The following is a 24,214-nucleotide window of genomic DNA, read 5'->3' as shown; positions in this document are numbered from 1 at the left end:
ATATTATGATAGAATATCATGTGTCTGCTAAAGCACATCTACATTTGTTGATACGATTGTAAAACCTCCTGGATCATATGATCCTGTATATATAAACATATTTTGCTGTATGCCTCTGTGAGAGTATTGTACTAGAAAATATATTTTAATAAGCAAAAGGAAAAAGTGATCGATGATCTTCTCTGGGAGGTGTGTTAGGAGAGATTTTGCTTCCTGCTATATCCTGCTTTGTTTAAATATATGATATATTGATTATATCTTAGTTTTAAAAAGAGAAAACAAGTTTAAGTAGAGTGTTGTCTGTTTTTTATATGTCCATTATTTCAACCCTTGTTCTTTACATTTTAAAAGTATATTCACAATCCTCTTTGGCTAAAACAGGTTTGACTTGAGTGTCCAGCTGGAGAAGGCTGGAGTTTTGGTTTCCCATTTGGTCCATGTCATGCTTAGAGAAAGATGCTGACCAATGAAGTCAGTACCAAAACTGACAGTGGTATTGGGGTTGTAGAGAGTTCTTTAGCTTAGTTTCCTACCCATTATCTGGGTGTGTTTTGTGGTTTTTATAGGATTAGAAACAATTTACATTGAGGCTTCAGAAGCATTTTCATGCTGCTCAACTCACGGAGCAATATAAGCCCACAGGACTAAGAATGGGCTTTCTGTGAAGTTAATAGGGTAAGATGAGTACAAGCACCTGGTTCCCTTCTTGTTTCCTATTTGCTAAGGAAGGCAAGTAGATAGTGGGGTCAGAAACATATGTGTAGGCAAGGGCATAGTTTTCAAGGAGATATGGTATGATATGATTTTGAGGATGTTGCTAAAACTTTTTAAGAAGAAAGGCAAGTTCAGTTGCAAGTGATTTGTGGAAATAAACCAATGAGGAAAATAATTTGTCTCTTCAATATATTATGCCATCACTATTTGCCTAATCCTCCATATTTATTTCTTAACCTTGATTTTTCCTGTGTTTGTAGTCTGATAAAGATTATTCTTCCTGAACACAATTCAGAGGCCTACGATACCTCTTGTAATTTAGGTAAATGTTTATGTCCTTCAACAGTCACCTGAACTGGAGGTAGAAGTAACACCCTCAAGAAATTGAGCGTGATAAATAGCATCCAGGTAGCACCTGTGTTGGGTTATATTCATCAAAAAAGGCCACAGTAGTGTTTCCAGGCCGACATTCTCCTATCATTCCCCTCAGTCTGAGGCTGAACTTTGCGAATGCCTCAGCAAATAGAATGTGGTGGATATGTGTCTGTGCATGCTAAATTGCTTCAGTTGTGTCTGACTCCCTGTGATCCTATGGACTGTAGCTTGCCATGCTCCTCTGTCCATGAGATTTCCCAGTCAAGAATACTGGAGTGGGTTGCCATGCCTGCCCCAAGGGGATCTTCCTGACCCAGGGATCAAACCTGCATCTCCTATATCTCCTGCATTTGGCAGGTGGATTCTTTACCACTGTTGCCACCTGGGAAGCCCGTGATGGATATGACACTATGTAATTTCAAGGCTAGATAAGGCAATAAGGCTACCACCTATATCTTTTTCTTTCTTGAAACACTAACTTGTGAAATCTGGCCACCTAGCAGTGACAAAATTGAAAGTAGCCTATGTGGGGGAACCAGCATCAACCATCAAATATGAGAGTGATTGAGTCCTCAGGTGTGCTAGCTCCTGGCCTTCAAGTTTTCCAGCTGAGATCCCAAACATTAAGGAAAAACAAGCTGTCCAGCTGCACCATATTCCGATTCCTAACTCACAGAATTTATGAGCATGATCAATGGTTGTTTTATACCACTGAGTTTTATGATGATATTAATAACTGGTACTGGGCCACTTCTAAATATTAAAATCTTGAAAATTTTGAAAATGTATGACAGTATTTTTTTCTAAACTGTAACTGATAAAATAAATGAGTAATTTTTTTTTCTCTTTTTGTTCTTTATTCAATAAATTCATCAAACATTTAGTCAACACCTCGTATGCCAGGTACTATTTTAGATGTTGTAGATACAAAAGTAAATATATAAGAATCCCTATTTCCCTTAGGATTTTCTAGGGAGCTTACATTTTAATGGGGTATGAGAATGACAATAAGTACATGTAAGTGCATGTATTTTGGTGGAATCAAGCTGGAATCAAGATTGCTGGGAGAAATATCAATAACCCCAGATACACAGATGACACTACCCTTATGGCAGAAAGCAAAGAAGAACTAAAGAGCCTCTTAATGAAAGTGAAAGAGCAGACTGGGCTTAAAATCAACATTCAAAAAACGAAGATCATGGCATCTGGTCCCATCGCTTCATGGCAAATAGATGGGGAAACAATGGAAACAGTGAGAGACTATTTTTGAGGGCTCCAGAATCACTGCAGATGGTGACTGCAACCATGAAATTAAAAGACACTTGCTCCTTGGAAGAAAAACTATGACCAACCTAGACAGCATATTAAAAAGCAGAGACATTACTTTGCTGACAAAGGTCCATCTAGTCAAAGCTATGGTTTTTCCAGCAGTCATGTATGGATGTGAGAGTTGGACTATAAATAAAGCTGAGTGCCAAAGAATTGATGCTTTTGAACTGTGGTGTTGGAGACAACTCTTGAGAGTCCCTTGGACAGCAAGGAGATCAAACCAGTCAATCCTAAAGGAAATCAGTCCTGAATATTCATTGGAAGGACTGATGCTGAAGCTGAAGCTACAATACTTTGGCCACTTGATGCAAAGAACTGACTCTTTTGAAAAGCCCCTGATGCTGGGAAAGATTGAAGGCAGGAGGGAGAGGGAGATGACAGAGGATTAGATGGTTGGATGACATCACCAACTTGATGGATATGAGTTTGAACAGGCTCTGGCAGTTGGTGATGGACAGGGAAGTCTGGCATGCTGCAGTCCACAGGGTCGCAAAGAGCTGGGTAGGACTTGAGCAACTGAACTGATAATATTTGGAGATGATAAATGTCATGAAGAAGGATCAGGAGTTATTGATGCAGATGAAGAGTAGGGGTGCTCTTTTAAAGTGAGTGAGAGCAGTCCTCAGTGATGAACTGAGTTGGCATTGAAGAATAGATATGAATATAGAGAGTGATCAAGTCATGCAACTGTCTAGGAGAGGAACATTCCAGATAAAACACCAAGAGCAGTGGGCTGATGTAGAAGACTGCTTGGTTGTATTTGAGAATATGTAAGAAAGACAGGATGCTTAAAGCAAAATGTGCAACAGGAAGATGGTTAGAAAGTGAAGTTTGAAGTGTTTGCCCAAAAGAAAACTGAAAAAAGTGATTTACATTAAGGTGTGACTGATCTCTATCAAATGCTATCATGGACTTATAATTGAGCAGTCCTTAATTAATGTTATCTCTGATGACCTAACAGTGAAAGGACTTCAGAAATTGTAATTTAAACTCTGAAAAGGCTCAATGAATTTTAATTGTTAAATGCATATTTTCAGAGAAGTAAAATGGAGTGGTCACTGTTGAGCATAACATATATTGCTAGGATAAAAACAGTAGGGAACACTGGGTGAATATAAAAGTTTAAAGAGAGAGGAAGAACAATGTAAAATTTCCAGATTTTAGAGAAGAGTATGCTTATATACTTTTTAAATGAGCTTTTAATTATAGTAAAATTCTATTTTAAAATATTTTCATTGAGTCTCTTTTTTACATTTTGAGAGTTGTGAAATTGCACCTGGCTTATTCATACTCAAAATCAGGCACCTGCAATCTCTTAATTAGGAGCAAGTTTCCAAAACAAATCCTTATTTTTACATTAAATTTGTTCACTTCATTTTCTGTCAATAGTTTGCTTGCCTATAAAATATAAACTATGTTTTAGATATTTTCTTCAAGATTAATTTTTGTGACTTTATCCTTTAATCAAGTAATTTATGTCAATTTTCTAGTAAGTCACACTTTAAGTGGTTGTTGTTGATAACTATCATTTTGATATTTTGATTATCTGATAAGCACACTCCTCAATTCTATTCATACTTTCCCTTTTTGCATTACCAAAGACTATTTTGAGATGGATGTAGCTAAAAATTATGTGGTTCCCTTTGTAATGACTCAAGAATACAGAAAATTTAGCCACTGAAGTGATCCTTAATTATTTATTTATTCATTCATTCATAGTGCTCCCCCTCCCCACCATTTATTTTTTTATTATTAAATAGCCAAATAATGAGAACCAGATTTTGAAATGTTGCTTTGCTGTGATTTTTTTTTTTCCAAACTTTATTTGAAATGTGTTTCCTTAACCCTCCCAACAGCTTCACTATTTGATTTGGACAACAGAAGTACTTTGTAGTCTTCAGCATGTGTAGATATCTTGTAATAATTTTCTAATTAAATGTTTTCTTCATTTTTCCTATACTTTCATGTATGTTAGCAACAATGCATCCCTGGTGGCTCAGATGGTAAAGAGTCTGCCTGCAGTGCAGGAGGCCTGGTTTGATCCTTGGGTCGGGAAGATTCCCTTGGAGAAGGAAATGGCAACCCACTCCAGTATCCTTCCCTGGAAAAATCCATGGATGGAGGAGCCTGACAAGCTACAGGCCATGCGGTCGCAAAGATTCGGACACGACTGAGCGACTTCACTTTCATGTATTTTAGAATCTGAATAGTCCTTTACACTATTATTTATTCTCCCTATATAATTTACTAAAGTTGATTTAAAAAGATAACCTCCCCACAAATACTGTTTTCATTAATATTCATCTTCTATCACAAAGTATTGGACATTAACTCAGCACGACAGTATGAGTTTAGACTCTGGAGCCAAGAACGTATGTTCTGAATATAGTTTACTGCCAGTCCTCAGATACAGAACTCTTTGATGTTCTAATTTCCTCATCTGTAAAATAAGAGTGACAATCAGAATTGTCAGTACTTAGTTTCCATTCTACTTTTGAGACTTCTTTTGAAACTACTAAATTTACCTGATGAAATCAATATCTTGTACAACTTTGTACAATTCTTTTTGTGTAGCAACAGTTTTAGTACAAGGAACCTTGTGGAGTGATCATCAAATAGTGGGATGAAGTCCCTCAAGGAAATGAAATGCCAGTCAGCTTTCTTTGCTTTCCAGGACTTCATCCCTCTTTGATGATTGCTCCACGTGATCCCTGATTCAAACCAATCAGTTGTGACTTTGTTCCCTATCTACAGGATACATGTAAAATCTGTTTGTAACACTCCCCCAAAGAACTCAATTCTTCTGTTGACTTTAACTGAGCAAGACTCCAAACATGTCTTTTCTTAACTGTGGTTCAATATTCCTTAAAATATGAATACCAGATTGGTAATTTTGGCAGTAATTTATGAACTAATGAACTCTTGGCAATCCCAGCTTTAATGCCACCTCTGAGGAAGATTACTTCTGCAGAGGTCTCTAATATCTGCATTAGTGTAGTGGTCTTCCTCCCTAAACAGTATCCCTACACTTTCTCATTTCTCTCTCAGCTCACAACATAGGTAATTCTGGACACATAATTCATTTTTATGTAAAGCTCTCCAATCACTGAAAGGTCTACTTTTTTGTTAAAAATTGTACATATATATATATACTCAACATAAATTTTAAAATATACTTCAGTGTTTGAATAAATGAAGAACTATATAGATTTATCTTTTTAGTAGTTTTAGGTTTATAACAAAATTGAGAGGAAGATAAGAGATTTACCATATACTCTCTGCCCCCAGAGATGCACCATCTCCCCTGTTATCAGCGTCCCCCACAGGTTAGTACATTTGTTACAACTGGTGAACACACATTAACACATCACAGTCACTCAGAATCCACAGTTTAGACTAGGATTCATCCTTTGTATTGTACATTCCATAAGTTTTGACAAATATATAATAATATATGCATGCTAAGTCACTTCAATCATGTCCGACTCTTTGTGACCCTATGGACTGTAGCCTACCAGTCTCCTCTGTCTGTGGTGATTCTCCAAGCAAGAATACTGAGTTTCCAGGCCCTCCTCCAGGGGATCTTCCCGACCCAGGGATCGAACCCGCATCCCGGCATTATAACATCATACAGGGATCAAACTCATGACCTGCCACCCTATAACATCATACAGTTTATGTTTACTGTCCTAAAAATCCTTTGTGCTCTGCCTATTCAACACCTCCTACTCTACCCCGACAACCAGTGATCTTTTTACTGTCTGTGGTTTTTCCTTTTCCAAAATGTCATATAATTGGAATCATATGTAACCTCTTCAGATTGGCTTCTTCCTCTTATTATTAGGCATTTATGGCTTCCCAGGTGCCGCTAGTGGTAAAGTATGTTGCCTTCCAGTGCAAGAGACATGAGAGATGCAGGTTCAGTCCCTGGGTCAGGAAGATCCCCTGTAGAAGGGAATGGCAAACCACTCCAGTGTTCTTGCCTGTAGAACCCGATGAACTGAGGAACTTGGCAGACTACAGGCCCTGGGGTTGCAAAGAGTCAGACATGACTGAAGCTCCTTAGCACACAGCACAGGCACTTAACTTTCCTCCATGGCTTTTCATGGTTTGATCACTCATTTCTTTTTTGTGCTGAATAATATTTCATTGTCTGGATGTACTACAGCTTACCCATTCACCTGTTGGGGGACATCATAGTTCTTCCCAAATTTGGGCAGTTATGAAGAAAGCTTCTATAAACATTCACATTTAGGTTTTTCTGTATGGACATAAATTTTCAACTCCTTTGGTAAATACCAGGGAGCACAATTTCTGAACCCTATAGTAAGAATATGTTTAGTTTTATAAGAAACCACCAAATTGTTTTCCAAAGTGGCTGGACCATTTTGCATTCCCACCAGCAGTGAATGAGAGTTTCTCCATATCCTCACTAGCATTTAGAGATGTAAATTTTCCAGATTTTGGTCATTCTAATAGGTGTGTAGGGGTATGTCATTTTAATATGTACTTTTCTGAAGGCATATGATGTTGAGCATCTCTTCATATGTATGTTTGCCATCTATTTATCATTCCATCTTTATTATAAAACAAAGATTTTTATCTTCCTTTCAATCTGTATAGCTTTTATTTTGCTTTCTTGGCTTATTGCATTAGCAAGGACTTCTGTTATGATGTTGAAAGGATGGTTAAGAAGAGGACATCCTTGCCTTGCACCTGATCTTGGTGGGAAAGCTTTGAATTTATCACCTAAAGTATAATGTTAGCTCAAGGTTTTTTGCGAATAGTCTCTATGAAGTTAAGAAAGTTTCCCTCCTTCCTAGTTTGCTGAGGGATTTTATCGTGTGTGTTAGATTTTGTCAAGTCATTTTCTGCATCTATTTATATGATCATGTGGTTTTTCTTATCTTGTTGATGTGATGATTACTTAATTTTTGAATGTTGAACTAGCCTTGCATACTTGAGATAAAACCTACTTTGTCATTGTATGTAATTCTTTTTATACTTTTTTGGGTTGATTTGCTAGTATTTTATCAAGGATTTTTTTCATCTGTGTTCATGAGAGATGTCTGTAGTTTTCTGTTCATGTCTTTGTTTGGTGTTGGTATTAGAGTAATGTTGGCCACGTAGAATGAATTAGGAAACATTCTCTCTGCTTCTCTCCTCTGATTCCATATAGCTTTTGACTGCTAGATTTTCATAGAAAAATTAGTGAGATCAACTTCTACTCAGAGCACATGATTTGATATTTAGTTTAGCATACTTAACATTTAACATATATTTAATATATATGGTTATATTCAGAGTCACTATCTTGTCATTTCCTGAAGATTTTAAACACCATAGTGTCTTTTACTTACAGAAATCTAGATATATATCAGCAAAATTATCTTCTTTCATCCATGCGTAGTGATTACCTCTATAGTAAAAGAGGTGGTAAGCCATTGGATAGGTCATACCTGTGGAATTTCTCTATGATAATAGTCTGCATTTGTTTTACCACACACCATTTAGATTACTTGATCCTTCTGTTTCCTTGTATAATGTCATTTGTTTACATCAGAACACAAGAAGAAAGAGTTTTAGTGTATTGGCTGAATTTGTTTGCATTAAAACAAAAAGAAAGTTTTAATATATTGGCTGCATTGCCTTAATTAATGGCGTACTCAGTACACTGTAATGGAGAAAGAGCAGATGTCTTGGGACTGTGTGGCACTTTATGTGATATTTTAGGTGCATCTCAAATGCAGTATGCACTTATGGATAACTTTTTTAAGAAATAAAATTATCCTCCCACCTTTATTAATCTTACTTCCTAGTTGTAATGCATTGTAAAGATGCTTGGGGAAGGAGGATTACACTTGAGACACTTTGCCAGGTTTTCTTCTGAACCTTTCTCCCTTGTCAATATAAATATAAAAATACAAGTATAGGTGAGAAATAAGAATTTTTATTAATTGACATGGCTATTTCTGTAAGAATTGTAGTTTACAACCATTTGCTTTTGGATGTATAAAAAGCAACTACAGATGATCATTGTTATTTATTTGACAAGAAAAGTAAGTGGTTGAAATAGAAACAAGTCATATAAGAGCTTTTATACCAGCCTCACAAATATCTCTGGGCTATGAACCATCAACTTTTGAAATTTCTACCCAAAACGCCATCAGTTCTGATTTGCAAATTCCCTACAGATATTTAAAGAAAGAAAGAGAAGATTCTTTGCCTTTTCTTGTTTTGTTTACCATTACTGGATTTTCCCATTTTATTGGAAAGTCTTTTAACTTTAACATAGTAGCATGGCATAGGTTTACTTTTCATTTTAGTAAGAATAGTATATGATTAGAAATGTGTGGTTTTGAATCAGATTTCCTGGATTAAAACTGACCTTTGCAATTTATTAGATGTGTAAATTTAAGCAAGTACTTTAACCTCTCTTACCACATTTTGTTCACCTGTAAAATGGAGATTAAAATAGTTCCTACCTCACATAGGATTATTATGAGAATTTAATTAGTTAGCATGTGTAGTGTTTACATTACTTGGCACATAAAACATTCACTTTTGGTGTTAGCTACTGGTGCTATTATTTTATTGTTGAGATGAGTCCCTTAACTATTTGGCTGAGATCAGATTGTGTTTGGTTCTACTCATTCTGTCTTGATTTTTAAATATTTGTTAAATATTTTTTATTCCAGAAGTGCATAAAATATATGTTTTATATATTTCATGTTGAAATATAAATTTCATGTTGAATGGAAAACAAACACCAAACAATGAGTGTGAAACTGATGGAAAGTCAGTATAAATATATATTTATGCCACAATGTCCTGTCTACTTACCAAAGTTAATCTGCAAAATTACATGGAATTTCCTGGGGACAAAACTATCATATTTTATCCATAATATAAGTTTCAAATTAAGAACTTTGTTTCTTTCCATATATTAACTTGTTTGCCTAGGCAAAATTTCACTGCTTTAGTTTAAAATTCATCCCCTCTATTTATTTTTTAACATTTTTAGGTGTTTTCACTCTAAAGTTTGTAAATTAGATACTCTAGCAAAGAACAAGAAAAGAAAAGATACTTGTCAATGCAACTTGGAGGTATATATGTTCAGGTGATTGGCATAACCTGATTACTATGATTTTTAATTTTTAACCATTCATATACTCTTAAGCTATAAAGACATTATATTATACTATAATATAATATATATTATAATATATATTATAATATAGTATAATATAGTAATATATTATTATATTAATATATAATATAGTAATATATTATTATAATATTATATTATATTACAGGACATTATATTCCACTAGTTGTTTTTCAGCCCCCAAATTAAAATTTCTAACTCAGTGGAAATTTCAGTCTCACTTCCAACATCTTGAGCTTATCCTCAAGTAAATGTTTGGTTTCTGTTATAGTAGTAGACACATTCAGTGTAGACTTGGTACCTTTATCACTGGAACTTATATTTTCCTCCTAGTAACATAAGCTAGAAATAACAATAAGTCAGAGGTGAGTAGTTTAAAGGTACAAAAGCTTAGCAAAGTCATAAAAAATTCAGGATCCTTCTGACTTTGTAGGGCTTCCCTGATAGCTCAGTTGGTAATGAATCCACTTACAATGCAGGAGACCCTGGTTCGATTCCTTGGGCTAGGAAGATCTGCTGAAAAAGGGATAGGCTACCCACTCCAGTATTCTTGGGCATGCCTTGTGGCCCAGCTGGTAAAGAATCCGCCTACCTTGTGGGAGATCTGGGTTCAGTCCCTGGGTTGGGGAGATCCCCTGGAGAAGGGAAAGGCTACCCACTCCAGTATTCTGGCCTGAAGAATTTCATGCACTGTATATATAGTCCAAGGGGTCGTAAAGAGTCAGACATGACTGACTTTCACACACACACACTCACTCTGACTTTGTACTTTTTAACTCCTTAGCACTGGCTTACATGATTAAGGCTATAAAATGGCAGCTGGAGCTCCAGTAAACACATTTGAGGTAGCGGAAAAGGGAAGGATGCAAGAATCAAAAAAGGGAAAAGAAAATCAAGACAGGTGTCTGTCCCACTTTTAAGGAGCTCTTCTGGAGATCCTCCTCAATAACTTGCACTAACATCTCTTTAGTTACCCCTTGAAGCCAGCTGGAAGGAAATCTTGGGAATAATACCTTGAGGAAGTTCACATTTTTCCTAGGACTAAACTGGAATTTTATTGGTAAGAAAGATGAGTGGATGTTGGAGAGAGAACTCTCAAGCTTTGCCGTAATCCCTGACTTCTCGTATCTTCTGTTTGGTAGGTTCCAGTGTTAAGTATTTTCAACATATCTTTAAGCAGGTGCTATTGCCAGTTTTAGATAATAATATCCAAATTTAGCTTTCTTAATTGAAACCAAACCTCCTTTACTTGTTTACAAGGAGGGAGGTTATGGTTTTCTTACATTTCTCAATCCAGGTGGGATTTTAGGAGGACCGACAGGGTGTTTTCCCACTTGATTCCTTTAGTTGGGTAAATGTGTTTTAAAATGTGCCAGACATACGGCATTGTGTTTTTTCAAGGCTTTAGCAGTCAAGTAACCTGTAAAATCCTGAATAGAGAAGAAGAGCAGCCCTATTTATTTAAAATAAGAGGAAAAACATCTATTCTCACTGACTTCCATCTGATTAAATGTTTCTTTGTTCCATTGGTTCTATTTTGGATACTGAGGATTTCCTAATGGGAATCATATATGTGTCGCAGGTGTGGGGTAGCTCACCCTGCGCGTGTAGCCCTTTCTATCACTAGTGGAGAAGAAGATAAGCAAGCAAAGATTGTCGAAACCTCAGAGGTACCCCCAAGGTGAGGTCCACCCCACACAGTGCCTTTTTGAGTATTTCCCCTTTCTTTCATTATGGATCTAGAAAGAAGTAATCTATTGTTTTTATATACAGCCACTGAGGTTTACAGATCCTTTAAAGCATATGTGATGTATTTAATGTGCCAGTTTTTCTTCAGATGCTTCTGTTGCATTTTCAGGGAATCATTTGTATGTTAATATAACAGAAAGCTTCCTGAACCTGCTGTTTAGGAAAAGAAGAAAATTATATGTTTTAATAACGGTATCTATAGGGCTTCTGGCATCTTGACAAGTTTTTGCACAAGTGTACACAGTGCAAGAAACCCCTACATATTTATAGCAAAACAGATACTGTGCCAAGGCCCCCAGCCATAACTGAAGTTCTTATCTGAAAAGGCCCTGGAGTATTGTGGTTGAGAGAATAGCTTGGTATCATACACACCTGTATTTGAATCCTGTCTGTACCACTCAAGCAAGTCATAACAGTCCTAAGCCTCAATGGACTCATTCAGTTTCAGTAGAATAAAAATGAGATAATGCACAGTAGATAGCTTCCAGTGATACCCTGTACTTATGTAATTACCTCCCCTTGAGCCTGGGCTGGATGAAGTGAAGTTGACTTTTAGGAAGATTGTGGCCTCTGTCTTGAGTGTTATCTTGCTCTCTCGGTGTGCTCCTGCTGTGTCTAATTCTCCCTTGGGTTCCTTGCTTTGGAAGTCAGCTGTCATGTTATTAAGCAGCCTTGTGGAGAAGCTCACATGAGCTCTGTTGAAAGTATGATGTTTTGAGGCCTATCATCAACCACTCAGGGAGCTTGGAATCAGCATCTTTCCCAGCTGAACTTGAAGCTGACTGCAGCCCCAGTTATGCCTTGATTGTAACCCCTTGGTAGAGACCATGCATGAGAGGCACTCAGTTAATCTGCATCCAGTTTCCTGACCCACAAAAACAGGGAGATAATTAATATCACGGTTTTTTGTTTTGATTTAAGCCATTATTAGGGTGATTTGTTACACAGTAGTTGATAACCAAGGGCTTCCCAGGTGGCTCAGTGGTAAGACTCCACCTACCAATGCAGGAGACAGGTTCTGTCCCTGAGTTGGGAATATTCTCTGGAGAAGGTAGTGGCAACTGACTCTACTATTCTTGCCTGGGAAATCCCATGGACAGAGGAGCCTGGCGAGCTAGAGCCTAGAGTAGCTATAGCCCAGATCACAAACAGTCAGACACTACTTAGTGGCTAAACAACAATAACAAATATAACACAGAGGCAAGTTCACCTGTGCATAGCAGGTAGTAATAGTAACACTGTTCTCAGAATAAGAAAAGATTAGACTCGATATGTGTGCAGAGAGCTTGCAATAAAGCCTTTGGGGGAATTTCCTGGCAGTCCAGTGGTTAGGACTATGTGCTTTCACTGCCAAGGGCCTGGGTTCATTCCCTGATCAGTGAACTAAGATCCCACAAGTTGTGCGGTGTGGCCAAAAAAAGAAGTAGGTTTGTGAACAGTCCTTTGCCTGCCTTTGTAAATTGAAACATAAAAGACAAAATGCATCAGTCATTTGAGAATCTTAAGATAGCACAGGAAGACAAGAACCCCCAGAAGTCATGTAATTCTTCCTCCTATTTGAAAGTAAGATGAAATTTAAATTGCAAAAAAATCAAAACAAAAAAGGATATAGAAAGTAATTTGCAAATATTGTTCCTTAGATTGGCACAAAAGAATTGCTAAAATATTAAACTGATGAAAATATAAGAGTTTATTTTTGTTGTGGTTGATCAATTTGTTACTTAATAATCTTTGTTCAGGATTTTTGTGTTGTTTAATTTACAAAAGACCAGTGATCTTTGCAATGCTTTTGCACTAACCAAGATTTGAAAATATGTAGAAAAAGGTTTTTCATGGCTTGGGAACATGTAATAAATTGTATTTAACACTTTATGTGGAAATGTCATATTAAAATCGATTAGTCTGTCTTGCCAGAATCAATCCATTTTTCATTTGAGATAAATTCTTACCATTGAACTCTGGAAAGTAGGATATGGAACTTAATAAGTAAATACAACCTTATTGGTCAGAGCCCTAGGATAGAATTTCTATGCAATTACTACTTTACTATACAATTTTCCACATGGTGCTAATGGTAAAGAACCTACCTGCCAATGCAGGAGACATAAGAGTCCCAGGTTTGATCGCTGTGTCAGGATGATCTCCTGGAAAAAGCCATGGCAACCCATTCCAGTATTCTTTCCTGGAAAATTCCATGGACCGAGGAGCCTGGCAGGTTACAGTCCATAGGGTCACATAACTTGGACACAACTGAAGCAACTTAGGGCACTTAACACATACAATTTTGATTACCTTTACTTTTGTTGTAAAATTTTCCTAAATCTGTGGCTTTTTTCAGATGTTCTGGAAATTGTCTGAATTAGGAGTAAAGCAGTTGTTATCAGAATTATTTTCTTTTCAAGTTTATTAAGCTTCACACATGGAACCTTCTACTAGAACGTCTAGTGGCTGTTATCAGGGAAGCAAAGGTGAAACATTCACTCACTCCCCCAGTGCATCCTTTTCTGGCCTACTGCTCTTGCTTTAACTTATAAGACTGAATAGTGTGCTTGCACATTAAAGTTTGGAATACATGTTGGTTTAGGCTGCCCAGATGATTTAGGGAAGAACAAAAATGAGTGTTCCCATGCCCCCGTGGATTCTGTGGTAGTTTGGGATAAAAAAGCAAAACTGCCCAAATATGTAGAGCTATAGATGACTCAAAAAAAGAGAATTTTCTTACCCTAAGACATCTTAAAAACAAAAGCAAAACAAATCAAAACTCACAGTTCTTTAGTTGTGGCCAATAGGATTTAAGACTCTTTATACCCGTTTTTCATTTACTCTAAAAGAGCATCTGTAATTCATCTTGTGCTTGCTGGCAAGTTACACAACTTCTTTATATGTTGATAGATTTTTACTAAATAGATTAGATTTGAAATATACTTTAAAGTATAGGAAAGGAGATGTGAACTCTGGATTGAGTATTCAATAGACATTAAAGTTCTTTGAATGTTCTGATAAAGATCAGGGCAGCATTTCAGAAGTTCAGGTCAAAGCACCTGGCACTGCCTTAGATCAAATCACTCTCCTGATCATATTAAAATCTTTTAGAGTCAGAGTCATTTTAAACATATGTTTCTATATCACTATTATCCTGAAGTTGGTTCAGAATCTCTTTCAACATGATTTATAATAACAACATAAAGCTAAAGCTCCAATACTTTGGCCACCTGATGCAAAGAGCTGACTCATTGGAAAAGATCCTGATGCTGGGAAAGATTGAGGGCAGGAGGAGAAGGGAGTGACAGAGGATAAGCTGGTTGGATCAATGGACATGAGTTTGAGCAAGCTCCAAGAGATGGTAAAGGACAGGGAAACCTGGTGTGCTGCAAAGAGTCAGACACGACTTAGCAACTGAACAACAACAATAGTTGTATTCCCAGAGAGGGAGTTTTCTATGTCAACTTCAGCTTTATATACAGTATATATTTCTTGTAGTCCAATTTATTTATCTGAAAATATAATGAAAAGATTATTTTATTACTTGTCTAAAATATGTAGATGATTTTAAAAGAGAAACCCTTTATGGTTATAAAATCAGTAATAAGACATTTACTATCGAGACTCCATTAATGCTACAATAATATTACAGATAAGTCTAAATTTTCTTAGGCTGAAATGCAGAAATTGAGGATATAGGATATAGGTGGTATTTAAAGCAAAAATGTTTAGATGTCACAATAAAATCATCTTCAAGTCTATCAGCCCCTAATGGGATAATTTCATGAAACCAAGTAGCCTGTTATGAGTATGTGTGCATATTAAGTTTAAAAACTGATACATAATCCACTTCTTTTATGGCTACATTAAGAGACAGGATATTTATATCATTCCCCCAGAATGACTGTCAGCACCTTTCTGGTCCTAGTGCTGGTACTCAAGTCCATTGTCAAAATGTAGTGAGGCCATGCTGCTGCAAAGTCACCTCAGTTGTGCCCGACTCTGTGCGACCTCATAGACAGCAGCCCACCAGGCTCCCCCATCCCTGGGATTCTCCAGGCGAGAACACCAGAGTGGGTTGCCATTTCCTTCTCCAATACATGAAAATGAAAAGTGAAAGTGAAGTCACTCAGTCGTGTCTGACTCTTGGCGACCCCATGGACTGCAGCCTACCAGGCTCCTCCATCCATGGGATTTTTCCAGGCAAGAGTACTGGAGTGGAGTGCCATTGCCTTCTCCAAGTGAGGCCATAGTCATCTTGATATATAGTTTCTTAAGCACAGATAAACTCAAGCTAATACTTGTAAATATATTTTGAAGAAGTGTATTTTTAAGTGTAAGATGACATATTGTAGTTCAGTCACTAAGTTGTTTCCGACTCTTTGCAACACCATTGACTACAACACACTAGGCTTCCCTGTCCTTCATTATCTCCTGGAGTTTGCTCAAAGTCATGTTAATTGTGTTGGTGATGCCATCCAACTATCTCATCCTCTGTTGCCCTCTTCTTCTCCTGCCCTCAATCTTACCCAGCATCAGGGTCTTTTCCAATGAATCAGATCTTCACACCAAGTGGCCAAAGTATCAGAGCTTCAGCTTCAGCATCAGACTTTCCAATGAATATTTAGGGTTGATTTCCTTTAGTATTGACTGATTTGATCTTCTTGCAGTCCAAGGGACTCTCAGGAGTGGTGCTGTGATTCTCAGAACCAGTTTGAAGGCATCAGTTCTTTAGCAATCACCCTTCTTTATGATCCACCTCTCATATCCATAAGTGACTACCAGAAAAAACATAGCTTTGACTCTATGGACCTTTGTCAGCAAAGTGATACTAGGTTTGTGAAACTGGTGTATCAACAATTCAACATGTCAGTTTTCCAAAATTGTAAAATGTAGATGTTAGACTAAGCAGCCTCAAAGTCTCTTAACATTAAAATTCCAAGATGATGCGGGACTAAGGGGGAACTGAATCAGTGCAACCTTCTCTCTATATACACATTTCATTTTGAGTCTAGGGGAGTTCTCAAGAAAAATTGATTTGTGGGGCATTTTCCAAAGTATGCTTTATACACACACACGATTCCAAGGTCTAAAAGTTTGAGAAACATTGCTTATGCCCTAGCCATATTGGCAGCTCACAATACTTATTAGCACTAAGACTATGAGAATTTCTATATAAACGGAACCCTTTTTTATCTTTCATTTCCTCAGTTTTATCCAGTTCATCATATCTTAGAAATGACACCCCTATTCTAAGAATCACATTTTATTTCTTTTCCTTTCATCCACACACTCCCTTTCCATCAGTAACTCCAGTCAGTCTTGTCTAGAAATAGAAGCAACTGTTAAGCCTCTACTGCCAATAGTCTGATTAACTTTACATTTTTTCCCAGGCCAAAAATTCTCTTAATTGGATTTTCTTCGTCCATTCTTGCCTCCTCTACAATCTCTTGTTCCCAGTAACAAGGTGTGATTTTGTTGTTGTTGTTTGACAATTCCACATGGCTTATGGGATCTCAATTCTCTGATGAGGGATTGAACCAGGGCCAGAGCACTGAAAGCTCAGAACCAGGGAACTCCCTACAAGTGTGACATTCTTCAGACATAGAGTATGGCCACATTTTAGCTCAAAGCTCTCCAGATTTTTCCCATGCCCTGTAACACCTTCCTGCTCTAATCACTGTCTACTTCTCTGATGCTCTCCTACCCTACCAGTTCCCGCTTGCTCATTTTGCACCTATCTTATACTTATTACCAGTCCTCACTGAAACCAAGTCTGAAGACACACTTTGGACTTTAAATTTGGATTTTAAAAGTGTTTTCATCTGCTATGGACATAACTTCCCTGATGTTTTTGCATGGTTTCTTTCCTCCCTCACTTCTCTTTTGTTAACATTTTTTTAAATTTATTTATTTATTTGGCTGAGCCAAGCCTTAAGTGTGGCACGAGGGATCTTTTCATTGTATCAGGTGAACTCTTTGTTGCAGCATGTGGGATCTAGTTCCCTGACCAAGGATTGAACCTGTGACCTCTGCATTGGGAGCATAGTCTTAGCCACTGGACCACCACTAAGTCTCTTCAGTTCAGTTCAGTTCAGTTCAGTTCAGTTGCTCAGTCATGTCCGACTCTGTAACCCCATGAATTGCAGCACGCCAGGCCTCTCTGTCCATCACCAACTCCCAGAGTTCACTCAAACTCATGTCTATCAAGTCGGTGATACCATCCAGCCATCTCATCCTCCGTTGTCCCCTTCTCCTCCTGCCCCCAATCCCTCCCAGCATCAGAGTCTTTTCCAATGAGTCAACTCTTCTCATGAGGCGGCCAAAGTACTGGAGTTTCAGCTTTAGCATCATTTCTTCCAAAGAACACCCAGACCAATCTCCTTCAGAATGGACTGGTTGGATCTCTTTGCAGTCCAAGGGACTCTCAAGAGTCTTCTCCAACACCACAGTTCAAAAGCATGGGGAGGGAGGTGGGAGGGGGGTTCATGTTTGGGAACACATGTAAGAATTAAAGATTTTAAAATTTAAAAAAAAAAAGAAAGAAAATTTAAAAATGTAAAACAGAAAAAATAAATAAAAAAATAAAATAAAATAAAAATAAAAATATCCGTCTAAAAAAAAAAAAACAAAATCATCAATTCTTCTGCACTCAGCTTTCTTCACAGTCCAACTCTCACATCCATACATGACCACAGGAAAAACCATAGCCTTGACTAGACAGACCTTTGTTGGCAAAGTAATGTCTCTGCTTTTGAATATGCTATCTAGGTTGGTTGTAACTTTCTTTCCCAGGAGTAAGCGTCTTTTAATTTCATGGCTGCAGTCACCATCTACAGTGATTTTGAAGCCCCCAAAAATAAAGTCAGCCACTGTTTCCACTGTTTCCCCATCTATTTCCCATGAAGTGATAGGACCAGATGCCATGATGTTTGTTTTCTGAATGTTGAGCTTTAAGCCAACTGTTTCACTCTCCTCTTTCACTTTCATCAAGAGGCTTTTTAGTTCCTCTTCAAGATCCCTTGGAGAAGGAAATGGCAGTCCACTCCAGTACTATTGCCTGGAAAATCCAATGGACAGAGGAGCCTGGTAGGCTACAGTCCATGGGGTCACAAAGAATTGGACACGGCTGAGCAACTTCACGTTCACGTTCACGTTCACTTTCTGCCATAAGGGTGGTGTCATCTGCATATCTGAGGTTATTGATATTTCTCCCAGCAATCTTGATTCCAGCTTGTGCTTCTTCCAGCCCAGTGTTTCTCATGATGTACTCTGCATATAAGCTAAATAAGCAGGGTGACAATATACAGCCTTGATGTACTCCTTTTCCTGTTTGGAACCCCTCTGTTGTTCCATGTCCAGTTCTAACTGTTGCTTCCTGACCTGCATATAGGTTTCTCAAGAGGCGGGTCAGGTGGTCTTACTGCCTTTTCCAAGTGGTATTCTCTAATCATCCCTCCAAAACGATCTCCTCTCTGCCTCTGTCAAATCCTCTGCTCTCCTTTGTTGTTTTATAGTGTTGATCTTCACCTGAATAGTATTAATTTTTTGTCTCCTCAAACTAAAATATAAAGTGTACAGTAGCAGAAAATAGTCTTGTTTACCACTCTATTTCTCTAGTGCCTGAATCAGTGCTTGGCACATAGTAGGTACAGAATAAATATTGAATAAATGAGTGAATGAAATACTATATGACTACTCCTAAGCTCCACTAAACTCAAGTGTCACTTCCTTCCTCAGTGTCACTAAACAGTCTGTCTTTGTTCCTGTTCATCTGCTTTCCTAGATTTTTTGTCCACATCTTGTTTCTCTTTAAGAAAACACTCTTGATATTCTCTTTCAGTCTCTTCAAATCCTCCTCAACATCTATGAAGTTGTCTCTGCTCCACTCTCTCACAGTGATCTCTCCCCAATTTTGACTTTCCATCGGACTCATCTTTACCTAATTGTCATCACCTAGTTGTTCTTTAATGGTTGTGTGTATGTCTTCAAAAACATTATAAACTTAAGGACAAGACTGCTATTTGTATACTTTTAGGGGGTTCAGAGTAATAACGCACAAATAGTAGCAGTCTTAACTTTTTTATTTATTAGCTGATTGACTAATTAATAGATTAGCTCGATCTCAAGTGTGTATATAAATGAAACAACAGCTTGAAGCCGTGTGTGTATGATTGTGTGTATGTGGTGGGTGTATATAAAGTCAAAAAAAGAGAGGCATTCATATCCAACTAACGTTGTTAAAAGAGTAGCATTGTAATAAAAACTGAAGAACTATTTCATTTATCAGAAGGTAAACAGTCCTTCTTACCTGATATGATGTTGTCAACTGGAAAACCTGCCTGAGTAATTACAGTTCCAGATCATCATACTTGACCTTTCTTCAATGCCTGTGAAAGAGCTTGTTAGTGACTGTGAAAACAGAATCCATTCAATATATTACTAAACATAAAAACATATGTTTATGAGTAATTGTCTATCAGTAGATTTGCTGAATATTGCTTTTTAAAAGCATAAGTTTAAAATAAGCAGGAGGGAAGGTTGGAAAAGTAACTTTGATAAAAGTAGACCTGTTTTCACATCTTCTGGTATATCTTGTTGGTGAAACCCTAGACAATACTGAAATCACAATTAATACTCTGTATTTTAAATTTCATATATATTAATTATATACATTCATATATTTATATACATATATAATCAAAAACAACTATCAGATTTTCTAGGATGTAAACAGTGTTCTTAATAGTCCCATTAAAACAAGCTATGTTTGTACTTAACTAAATTTAAATTTTGCTTTTTTGACCAGAATAAGTTGACCATGTATCCTATTATGTTTTGGTGACAGGAAATAAAAGCTAAAGTCGCTGTTTTGTTTTTCTTTTTCTTTTGCTATGGCATGAAATACTAATGAACAAGTGAATCTAATATAGGGAGTTATTGAAAAATCATGTCTTTTTACCCCCTAACCTTAATATTAACTTTTAACAAGCCATATGTATGCTTCTAAATGGGTTTCAGCAGTATGCCAGCAAACTGAAGAGATGACAAAGGGAAAAAAAGATTTTTAAAGTCTCAGTGTCCAGAGACTCTGAGTCCAGAGACTCAGAAAAGATGTGAAGTTTAGCTACCTAAACCCAAAGTTAATACATCAGTCATTTTACAGTGACTACTTCCAGGGTGACTTTTAACACAGGCAAGAGAAAGGAGTGCTTGGAGTCTCTCAAACATTTTTGTCCTTGTGCATATCTCTGCTTTTTACAGAATTATAGCATATTCATTCTGATGCATAATCTAGAGGATTGTTATTTAGAGGATTGTTACAGTCATAGGTTGATTGCTAGTTTGTGCAATTATGAGTTTATGCTATATGGTGTCAAGGAGTAATTTCTCCTCTTATCTAACATTCATAAATTCTAAGATATTAAATTAGTTTGGCTTTTAATAAAACTCCTGGTATTTTGGGGACATGGAAGGTTTATAAAAGATTTTGAATTTATTAAATCTAACATTATATGTAATGAACCATAGTAATAAAACAAAAGCCACCTCCAATATAAATCTACGTATTTCATTCTGACTCTCCCTTCTGAATACAAGTGTCATCAGTTTTGGTTGCGTAAGTTTCTTGTCCTGAAATGTTGGCAACTCCATGAAGCCAAGGAGATCAAGAAGCAAAGAGCTCCCCACCTCCAGCAGCAGCAACATTCACAGCCGCCTGTGCTAAACTGTCTCTGATTATGACCGGAGAAGATTACAGGATTCCCATTCATCCCAAGAGGACAACTACCTTCACAAATTGTTTTAAGCCAAATCATTTCAAAGAAAAGTATCAGGAAAACACAAAAGACTACAGTCATGAATGAAGATCTTGTCATCAGCCTGTGTAGACCCCCTCTAAGAATCTTAATATCTGATTCACCATATAAAACAAATGGAAATACTAAAATGAGTGAATTAGAAGTCACCAGTGGATCATCAAAAAAGCAAGAGAGTTCCAGAAGAACATCTGCTTCTGCTTTATTGACTATGCCAAAGCCTTTGACTGTGTGGATCACAATAAACTGTGGAAAATTCTGAAAGAGATAGGAATACCAGACCACCTGACCTGCCTCTTGAGAAACCTGTATGCAGGTCAGGAAGCAACAGTTAGAACTGGACATGGAACAACAGACTGGTTCCAAATAGGAAAAGGAGTACATCAAGGCTGTATAGTGTCACCCTGTTTATTTAACTTCTATGCAGAGTACATCATGAGAAACACCAGACTGGATGAAGCATAAGCTGGAATCAAGATTGCCAGGAGAAATATTAATAACCTCAGATATGCAGCTGATACCACGCATATGGCAGAAAGCGAAGAACTAAAGAGCCTCTTGCTGAAAGAGGAGAGTCAAAAAGTTGGCATAAAACTCAACATTCAGGAAACTAAGATCATGCCATCTGGTCCCATCACTTCATGGCAAATAGATGGGGAAACATATTTTTGGGCCCCAAAATCACTGCAAATGGTGACTGCAGCCATGGAATTAAAAGATGCTTACTCCTTGGAAGAAAAGCTATGACCAATCTAGACTGCATATTAAAAAGCAGAGACGTTACTTTGTCAACAAAGGTTCATCTAATCAAAGCTATGGTTTTTCTAGTAGTCATGTTTGGATGTGAGAGTTGGACTGTAAAGAAAGCTGAGTGATGAAGAATTGATGTTTTTGAACTGTGGTGTTGGAGAAGACTCTTGAGAGTCCTTTGGACTGCAAGAAGATCCAACCAGTCCATCCTAAAGTAAATCAGTCCTGGTTATGCATTGGCAGGACTGATGCTGAAGCTGAAAGTCCAGTGCTTTGGCCACCTGATGCGAAGAGCTGACTCATTTGAAAAGACCTTGATTCTGGGAAAGATTGAGGGCAGGAGGAGAAGGGGAGAACGGAGGATGAGAACGGAGGATGAGATGGTTGTATGGCATAACCTACTCAATGGGCATGAGTTTGAGTAAGCTCTGGGAGTTGGTGATGGACAGGAAAGCCTGACGTGCTGCAGTCTATGGGGTTACAAAGAGTCAGCACAGCTGAGCGACTAAACTGAACTGAACTGAGTGCTTCTCAGTGGTAAAGAACTCTCCTGTCAGTGCAGGAGACATAAGAGATGTGGGTTCAATCCGTGGATCTGGAAGATCCTCTGGAGAAGGGCATGACAACCTACTCCAGTATTCTTGCCTGGAGAATCCCTTCGACAGAGGCGCTTGGCAGGCTATGGTCCATAGGGTTGCAAGGAGTTGGACATGACTGAAGTGACTTAGCGGATAGTGTCCAAGAAAAGGTTAATTTCTTGAAAGAAGGGGAAACTGAGGAAAACAAGACAGCTCCAACAGTGATGTTACTGTTGTTAAGGTCAGGGCCAGGGATTCTGTTGGCTCTGAAGACCAAACCACCAGATCATCAATCAAGTCAACATTCTTGGCAGTTGACACTGCCTAGAATCACTTTGGCAGTCGTCACAAAGCCGCGATCTCACAGCTTTTGATAAATAATAATTAGTACCAAGCTCAGGATATGAGGAAAAAAAAAAAAAATCCTCAGGAATGGGTTAAACAAACCGTAAGGATAAGGGCTAGGATGCAGACATCATCATCAGGCAAGTATTCAGTACATGGCAGTTTTTCAGGTGATGACAATGTTCAGAAATCAGAGCTTGAAAACCAGTCTCCATTAATCTCCAGCAAGCAAGTTGTTGTATTTTGGGGTTGTCCATCTTTTGTCAAGATGAAGTAGTGTTGGTCCCTTGTTCTGACAGTTGCTCTTCTCTTTGGGAGTTTCTGGTACACTTGTCCTCCTGAAGCAGAAAGGGTCACTGTTCAAGAGTTCCAGAACCAGATGAAACAACAGATAAATAATTACCAAGGTCAAGATGAGAACCTGTTAAAAAGGAACCTAACATTCCTAGAAAAACATCTTAATAGCGCCCAACCTTGGCTTCACCCTTCTATCTTGCTGCTCACTGCTGACCAAGATGCTGAAGGAGCACTCAGGTGTCTGAACAAATCACCGATGCCTATTCATCCAGATTGATGGAGCAGGCAAAGCAACTGAAGACAGTGATATTGTCAAACAAGAGGTAGGTCAGGAACTGAGCAATGGATTCTGAAATGGCCAGAATACAGTTGTGGTCCTCTACTTTGAGTCACTGCCTGCAGGCTCTACTTTGATCTTCTTTAAGTATTGTGACCACGAAAATGCAGCTTTCAAAGATGTAGCCTTAGTCCTGATTGTCTTGTTAGAGGAGACACTTGGAACCAATCTAGGCCTAAAGGAAACTGAAGAAAAGGTGAGGGATTTCCTCAAAGTCAAGTTCAGCAACTCTGACACACCCAACTCCTACAAATATATTTGTTGTTGTTCCAACGCAAAGTCATGTCCAACTCTATGTGACCATGGAGTGTAGCACACCAAACTCATCTGTCCTCCACTGTCTCCTGGAGTTTGCTCAAATTCATGTCCATTGAGTCGGTGATACTATCTAACCATCTAATACTCTGCTGCTCCCTTCTTTTGCCATCAGTCTTTCCCAGCATCAGGGTCTTTTCTAATAAGTCGACTCTTCACATCAGGTGGCCGAAGTATTAGAGGTTCAGCTTCAGCATCATTTCTTCCAATGCATATTCAGAATTGATTTTCTTTAGGATTGACTGACTGGTTTGATTTCCTTACCCAGACAAATAAAGTGGGCTTTGGAGCAGTATTTCTCACTTAGTCCTGTTGTGTAAAACCCAAAATTGACCTGAAAGGGAGTATCTGCTTATAAGAGAAGACAGAAAATCATCAAGTTCTGAGAATTTTTCAAATTTTCTAACCAGAAACAGGATTCAGAGCTTTTTTTTGAAAGAGCTGGTTTTTTAAAAAA

The 24,214-nt window shown here is 37.8% G+C and overlaps 1 protein-coding gene and 1 pseudogene across 2 annotated transcripts in view; both read left to right on the top strand.

Annotated features, from left to right (window-relative positions):
• The window catches only part of CCDC91 (coiled-coil domain containing 91), a 409,281-nt gene that overhangs the window by 375,508 nt on the left and 9,559 nt on the right, over nt 1–24,214 (top strand). The gene's annotated exons all lie outside the window — the stretch shown is intronic.
• On the top strand, nt 12,815–24,115 carry LOC138077983 (torsin-1A-interacting protein 1-like; annotated as a pseudogene).

The sequence above is a fragment of the Capricornis sumatraensis genome, chromosome 4 (assembly GCF_032405125.1).
Source record: "Capricornis sumatraensis isolate serow.1 chromosome 4, serow.2, whole genome shotgun sequence".
NCBI classification, from domain to species: Eukaryota; Metazoa; Chordata; class Mammalia; order Artiodactyla; family Bovidae; genus Capricornis; species Capricornis sumatraensis.
The sequence above is the reverse complement of the archived record's forward strand: the minus strand, read 5'-3'. Positions and strand labels throughout refer to the sequence as shown.